The sequence below is a fragment of the Balaenoptera physalus genome (assembly GCF_965194825.1).
Source record: "Balaenoptera physalus genome assembly, contig: HAP1_SCAFFOLD_2062, whole genome shotgun sequence".
NCBI classification, from domain to species: Eukaryota; Metazoa; Chordata; class Mammalia; order Artiodactyla; family Balaenopteridae; genus Balaenoptera; species Balaenoptera physalus.
Window position 1 is genome coordinate 1 of NW_028124742.1, and position 7,897 is coordinate 7,897.

At 46.6% G+C, this 7,897-nt stretch overlaps 1 long non-coding RNA gene across 6 annotated transcripts; it reads right to left on the reverse strand.

Moving 5' to 3' along the window:
• Positions 1 to 521: 521 nt before the first annotated feature.
• LOC309654124 lies at positions 522 to 7,468 on the reverse strand. Of its 6 annotated transcripts, none has more exons than XR_014259904.1 (3): positions 6,726 to 7,468; positions 4,337 to 6,320; positions 522 to 3,246 (listed from the first exon to the last, which is right to left on the reverse strand). It is a non-coding gene; the product is annotated as an uncharacterized lncRNA (long non-coding RNA). The 6 variants fall into 6 exon arrangements; XR_014259908.1 differs by having other exon boundaries at positions 522 to 1,819; positions 1,999 to 3,246; positions 4,337 to 7,468; XR_014259905.1 differs by having other exon boundaries at positions 522 to 2,497; positions 4,337 to 7,468.
• Between the last annotated feature and the right edge of the window lie 429 nt (positions 7,469 to 7,897).

The window sequence follows — 7,897 nt, forward strand, 5'->3', positions numbered from 1 at the left end:
CTGGGGATTTTTTTTTTTTTTGGTAACTTTTTACTTTGATATATAATTTCAGATACATAGAACAGTCGTAAGAACAGTACAGGGAACTCCCATTTACTCTACGCAGACTGAACAATTTCCATCTTATCCCATTGGCTTTATCATATTCTCTATGTGTATATGTATACATATGTGTGACTACTATTTTTTCTGAGCCATTTGAGAATAAGTCAGAGATATTGTGTCCTTTTATCTCTAAATACTTCGGTATGTATTTCCTAACAATAAGAATACAACCACAGTACAATGTTCAAAACCAGGAGTTTAACCTTGATATTATCTTTTTTTTTTTTGCGATGCCCAGCAGCATATGGGATCGTAATTCACCCACCAGGAATGGAACTGGCCCCCGCTGCTTTGGAAGCACAGAGTCTTAACCACTGGACCACCAGGGAAGTCCCAACCTTGATATTATCTAATCCACAGTGGATAGCCGAATGTCATCAGGTACCCTAGCAATGTCCTTTATAGCTTCCCCCCACCCCCTTTCGGATTAGATTGAAGCAAATTCAAGACAATTGCATCTGTATATACTTAAGTATCCAGTATTAGTTGGGGTAATTCTGGCTACATCGTCCTCATGGAAAACCTCGGGGGCCACCTTTCCCCTACCAACTGCCCCCAGCTCTTTGCGGGAAAACATTTGTGAGGGTCAGTTTTCAGAAGCGGGAAGGGGTAGAAACTGAGAAGCAGACATAGGTAATGAGCGAGGCAGTAGTTCTCAGGCTGGTCTGCGGACTGTGTATTGGGGGTCATCTGAGTTGCTCGTGCAACGTGCAGATCAGGGGGCTCTACCCAGACGGGAGCTCCACCCAGGCCCTACAGGATGAGAACCTCTGGGAGCGACCCGGACTCTGCATTTTAACAGGTGCCACGGGTAGCTCTTATACTCTGTGGGTTGGAGGTGCTCTGACCCGGAGGCAGGTGACCTGGGAGTGATGCTGTGTCCCTAGCAGTTTAATGTCACATCCCCACACACGTGCCCCGTCTCAGAACAGGTGCAAGGCTGTTACATTGCCTCCAATTCCACTAGCCCGAGATTCCTTAGGGTTGATAAGAGGCAGCATTTGGGGAATGGGAATAGCTGCAGGGGCTCCTCTCTCAGCACACAGCTTCTTACACAGGGCTGAGCCCGAGGGGGTGGGAGTTTCACTGGAGAGAGGAGAGTTAAAGCGGAAGGAGAACCTGTGATCGGACCGGACCCGGACCCGGACCCGGAATGCTTTGTGGTGTGGAGTGAGCTTGTTTCCCCGGGGCGGGGTGGGGGTAGGTGCTTGGATCATCCCTGGGGTGGAAGGCTGTTCAGAAGAGGTGAAACAAACTCAGGAGAAAGCCTCAAACAAACAGCCCTAGGCAGAAACCTCCACCTGCTTGGAAGAGGGCCCTGAAACCTTTCTTAGGACTGCGGAGGGAACTCAGGTGCGGCAGCCAACTGCGTAGCCTCAGCGCCTCCCCTGCCCGATATTCCCCTCCGGGAAGGCAGCCCCAGTACGAGTAGCGGTGGCATCATTATTATCGCTCCCAGGACCAGACAGCGAGTTGGTGCAGGAAATCCGCTGTATAGACGTGACCGCGTTCAGGAAACGTGTCCATTCAAAGAATGGAGGTCGGTGGAGCCCTTCTCTCGGGCCCCTTTCATCTCTGAGGGTCGGGGCTTTCCAGTCGTCTTCATTTGCTGAGGAGCAAATACTTCTTAGACCAGGCAGGCGGGGAGGCAGTGCAGCTCTGCCTGGGACAAGGCACACTTTAGGGGCGTCCTGGACCTAGGCTCCTCTGCTACCTGAGATACAAGGACCCTTGTAAATGATTCTGACCCACCAAGAGATGACAACCATTGGGGAGACGCTCTAGATGTTCACTGTGCATCCGATGGGCGGCAGTGGGCTTAATTCTAACCTGCATCCTGTCAATGTGGCCACGTGACAAAGGTGACCACGTGACACAGGGGACCACCCTCACCTAGGACAGTAATCCAAGTGGCTGTTTCAGTTCCTCCCGCTGTTGAATTTTCCTCTCCGTTCTCTTGAAAAGGCGCTGCGCTCTCCAAGTCCCTCTCCATTTTAGCACGAGTGGTTCTCAAGCTGTAGCTCGTGCCAGTTTAGATCTCGGGGCTCATTCAGCCTTGCTCAGGGGAGCCGGGCTGGGTTTCTCTCATTCAGAGATAAGTGTGAAGAGGCAGCCGAGAGCCTTCCAAACCCAGGCAGGCGTGGAGTCTTCACAGAGAAAGAGAGATGCAAAGTCCTGAAAGCAGAGCTCGCATTGGTGCTGTGCCCAGACTGCACGACGTGTGGGAGCAGCTCCCGGAGAAGCAAACAGACAGGTGGGCCTCCTTGGCCCCCTGGGGCTGCCAGGTCCTTCTTCAGTCTAAAGGCTGGAGGCAAGAGTCTGGACTCAGATATAGCTTTGCTGATTAGCAAAAGTTCTCATCTCCCAAGTCTCTCCCTGGTCAGGGCCATTCCTAGTGGACATGAATTGGGTTTATGAAAAAAGTATTTGAAAGTGCCAAGGAGGTTCCCGCACCGTCGTGATGATGCTGAGTAGGCAGATTGATGTTCTGATGTGTACCCGGGTTCAGGAGCAAGGGAGGGAGCACTTCTGGGGTGCGCTTTTCCACCTGCTTGGAGGCAGGCAGGTGGAGAGATTTAGATGACTAATTAACTTGTGTTTTGCACACATTTATGGACATGTGCCCAGCATGGGCCTGGGAATACACAGGTGAGCAAGCTGTCATTCCTGACCACAAAATGCTCACGATCTAGAAGAGGAGACAGACCTAGGAGAATTGTAACTCAGTGTGATGAATACGAGGACTGAAGTGGGCCTGAGGTGCAGGGATGGCTAGAGGAGGTGGGTGTTGTAACTGTTTTAATCCACACAACAATAATCCTACAGGGCCTTAATGTCTTCACGGCTGTTCTGAACAACAGCAAAACTTTGCAAACAAAATTATTTCATAACTAAGTAGAGGGGAAGCTTAACCCAATGAATGCATTTGGTGGCAAAATCTGACCTAAACTGTTTATCCTTTTTAGTCTGAATGTTCGTATTGATGTGTTGTGTGACAGACCCACCATGGGTATTACTATAATGCATAGGCACTCTATTACCTTTATCAAATCTGAACAATTCTGAACCTTGAAGCACATCTGACCCTTGGGTTTCGATGAGGGACTGTGGACTTGTCCTGGTATCGTCTGCATTTTGCATCTGAGGAGGCAGAATGCAGGGCGGACTCATTTGCCCAAGATCCAGAGCTGGTAAGGGGCAGTCAGGCCTTGCGAGAATGTCCTTCTGATGCCTGAGCCCTGCTGGACACCCTCAGGTGACACTGCCTTGAGAGGCACCGACTTACACAGCAGTGGTTTGGGCACCGGGCTCATGGGTGTCTCTGGAGTGGGGATGGATCGGATAGCATTGCCCAGGGATGTACCCAGGTGGCCGTGACGGGGATGTGGGTGTCAGTCTCCCCCTTGGACCGGGCTCATCCACCTCACTCTGGTGGTAGTCAGATCCTATTTAACAGGGAATGGGGATTTTGTGCCTCTCTGCCCACAAGATATGCTGTTGCCATGTCAAAATCTGTCCGCCACCACACCCCGCCCAGGTTATCTCTCACTGCTTCTTGTCTCCATTCTTTGAACATTTTGTTCCCATCACTGGGTTCTGGTCTGTTACCCCTAAGGTCTCTTCAACCAGTGGGAAAGAGGTACTTGTTAATAATTCTGGTGTTTTTTAGGTTGGCCCCACGATCAGCTTTGTGTACAGGCAGGAAGTAGCCAACAGGGAGAAGTGATTTTAGGGACACAGGCCTTAAACAGCCTTCAAATTACCTTCCTTAGCTGTCCTAGCAATTGGAGCAGGGGTTCTGGGCTGAGGCTGGATGCCTCAGGGGTTTCATGAGCCCCCGAAATAGGTTTTGGGTGTGTTGGCGTTTTTCTTCCATTGGATTCTCAGCAGAGCCTGTGACTTTAAAAAGGTTAAGTGCTGCTGGGTTGGAGTGAGGCTCATTAAGCATGTCAGCATTTCCCAAAAGGATAAACAGTAAATGAGTGTTCATTTATATACTCTCTTCCATTATCCTGTCGTGTATCTATAGTCAATATGATCACTTTCATGCTTTAGTTAATAGCTAGGATAATTAACCCTTGGTAGGCTGAAAGGAAAACTTGGGAGCTTCTGGATTCAATAGGCTTTTATGGGGTAGGTCTACCTGGAGTCCCCCAAATGAGGGATCCCCTTGGATTGTGGCACAACCCAAGGACAAAAAACAAAGGGTGTTTTTCATCACTTTGCTTACTTCATAATTTTGCCAGGTCTTCTCATCACGAGGGAAGCAGTGGTGGTTCCTCCAAGGGCCTTTCCCTGCCTCCGCTTAGCTCTGCTTGTTAAACACACCCCGGTGATAAGAATCTAAGGAGGTAGTGCATGATTTTCCTCTTGCTGCTGTAACAAATTATCACAAAGTTAGTGACTTACAGCAAAACAAATTTATAAACTTACAGTTCCATAGGTTAGAAGTCCGACACAGTTCTCACTGGGTTAAAATCAAGGTGTCAACAGGGCGACATTCCTTTCTGGAGGCTCTAGGGGAGAATCTTTTCCCTTGCCTTTTCCAGCTTCTGGAGGCTGCCTGCATTTCTTGGCTCATGGCCCCTTGTTCTGTCTTCAAAGCCAGGCGCTATCTTCGACCTAGAGGTCAAGTCCTTCTCACATAGCATCACTCTGACCTCCTCTTCTGATTCTCTTCCACTTTTAAGGACCCTTGTGGTTACATTGGTCCCACTTGGACAATTCGGGATAATCTCATCTTTGAAGTCAGCTGATTAGCAACCTTAATTCCATCTGTAACCTTACTTCCCCTTTGCCATGTAATGTAACATATTCACAGGTACCAGGGACTAGGACGTGGACATCTTTGGGACATCATGCCTACCACACCCAGACACCAAAGAAAACTAATCTGCATTAATTCCTTTGGTTATTATAAGTACCACCTGGACAGAAACACTCAGTTATGTATAACCTTCCTTCGAGGAGAGCTTGTCCTTGTGAGAGGCATATCAAAGGGTCACGACATTGCAAGTTCTCTGACCTCATCCTCCCCTTCCTGGGACTGGGGGGAATGTCTGGCCATCCCACAGGTTGTGACCAACTTTCCAGGAATAGCCCTGGAGCATGTAGCCCTCTTAGGGACCTTCTAAAGGATGTGTTGATGCTAACGTTTGACTGCCCACCTCTGGCTAGTCCCAGGGGTGACGTATGTTAGCAAAAATTGGCTGGAGGCAGCTTAGGGTCTTGAAACCATCAGATAAACATTTTATTAGGGATGTGTGTGAGGAGAGATTCCTGGCCTGTCTGGAATATAATTTATGATTGTGTGTGCAGTGTGTGAGCAGGGATGAGAGGACAGAGATGGGAAAACAGAAACCCAACAGTAACATTAGCCACAGAAACAGGTGCAAATCTATGCAGGAAAATGCAGAGGGGAAAAAAGCCCCTGGTCATTTGACTTGTGTCACATGAAAATGGCAGCAAGACCTTGGAGGGTAGGATGTTCAGGGGGAAAAGGAGTCTCAAGCCAGTAGCAGCATCTTTCCAGGCAGAGGGGCTTTGTCTTGGTGAGGAGATATTGGCTAATTGCATGGATCTGGGGCTTTTGTTGGTTTTGTTTTGGTTCCAAACGGTGGTCGGAAAAGCATCTCTTACAGTGACTGTGTGCAGCCCTGGCCCTGCACAAAGTCCTGAGACTGGGGACAGGGAAGGCAGGGAGAAGGTGACCAAGCAACTTTCCCAGAAGCAGGACCAGCTACATAATTTACAGGGCTGGGTGTAAAATGAAAATACAGGGCCCTTGTTCAATAATTATCAAGAATTTCAAGATGGTGGTGGCAGAGTATTTAGCCAAGCATGGGGCCCTCCTACGGCCTTGCGTTCTCACACTGGTCACACACCATGAAGCATGAAGTGGCCACTGCCCAGGGCAACGTTCCCTGTGTGTGTCCTTGGCTCTCTCTGATATCACGAGTGATGTTTGAGGCCTCTTTCCCAGGGAGTTAGCAGGACCATGGGCCTTGGCCCTGAGGACTTGCTTTCATATCATAGAACTTGTCTTGATTGCACTGGATATTTGATGCTGCTTGACAGGTACTTTGCTCCATCTGGGGGGAGCCCACATTCCAGGGGCAGGAAGCAAGAGGGGCGAGGAAGAGAAACTTGGGACTCTTAGAGCCTTCCCTTCCGGCGGTGTGACCTCAGACAAGCAACTTAGATCCTCCCCATCCCTATGGAGTGTGAGAAAATATTTGCAAATCACGTGTCTAAAAAGAAGTTAATATCCAAAGTATACAAGGAGCTCATACAACTCAGTAGCAAAAACACCATATAACACAATTTAAAAGTTGGCAAAGGACCTAAAAAGACATTTTTCCAAAGATGACAAACATTTGGGGAACAGGTATATGAAAAGGTGATTCACATCACCAGTCATCAGGGAAATGCAAATCAAAACCACAATGAGATATCACCTCACACCTGTTAGTATGTGTATTATGAAAAAGACAAGAGATAAATGCCAGTGAGGATGTGGAGAAAAGGGAATCTGTGTGCACTGTTTTGGGGAATGTAAATTGGTACAACCAGTACTGAAAACAGTATGGAGATTCCTCAAGAAAATAAAATTAGAATACCATGTGATCCAGCAACTCCACTTCTGGTCATATAGCAAAAAGAAACAATATTTTTTTAGGAGTTCCCCGGCTGTCCAGTGGTTAAGACTTCGTGCTCTCACTGCTGAGGGGAGGGCCTGGGTTCAATCCGAGGTTGGGGAACTAAGATCCCACAAGCCACGTGGTACGGGAAAAAAACAAAAACAAAAACAAAAACAAACTTTGAAATGTTATTCACAGTAATGGTATGGAAAGAACCTGCCTGTCTCTCACAGATGAATGGATAAACAAAATCTGATACACACACACACACACACACACACAAATATACATATATAACATACACAATGGGATATTATTCAGCCTTAAAGTAAATCCTTACACTTGCAAGAACATGAATGAGCCTGGAGAACATTATGCTAAGTGAAATAAGCCTGATGGAGAAAAGACAAATGCTGCACGGTATCACTTATGTGTGGAATCTAAAAAAAAAGTTGGAATCATAGAAACACAGAGCAGAAATTGTTGCCTGCAGTTGGGCATGGGGGGAAATGGGAACACGCTGGTAAATGGATACAAATTTTCAGTTATAACATGAGGGATAAAATGAAGGAATAAGGTCTGAGGAGCTAATGTGTAACATGGGGACTAACTGATGATGCTGTATTCTGTAACTGAAAATTTCTGAGAGAGTAGAATTTGTGTCCTCACACACAAAAAGTAAATATATGACAGGTGATGGGTATGTGAATTAACTTGATTGTGAGAATCTTTCACAATATATACGTATATCAAATAATCACATTTTACGTTTTAGATATATTACAGTTTTGTCAGTTATGCCTCAAAATAGCTGTAGAAAGAGGAAAACGATCAACAAAATTGACAAAACTAGTTAGATTGACTATTAAAAAAAAAGAGATAAGAACAAAATAGGTAAAATCAGAAATGAAGAAAGGGACATTACTACCAATTTTGTAGAGATAAAAAGGCTTACAATAGAGTACTATTGACAGTTGTAGACCAACAAATTTGATAACTTAGATGAAATGAACACATTCCTAGAAACACACATCGTACCAAGAAATACAAAATCTGAACAGATCTAGAAGTTAAGATATGGAATCAGTTATCAAAAATCTCCCAACAACTGAACGCCCAGCACCAGGTATCTTCATGGTGAATTCTACCAA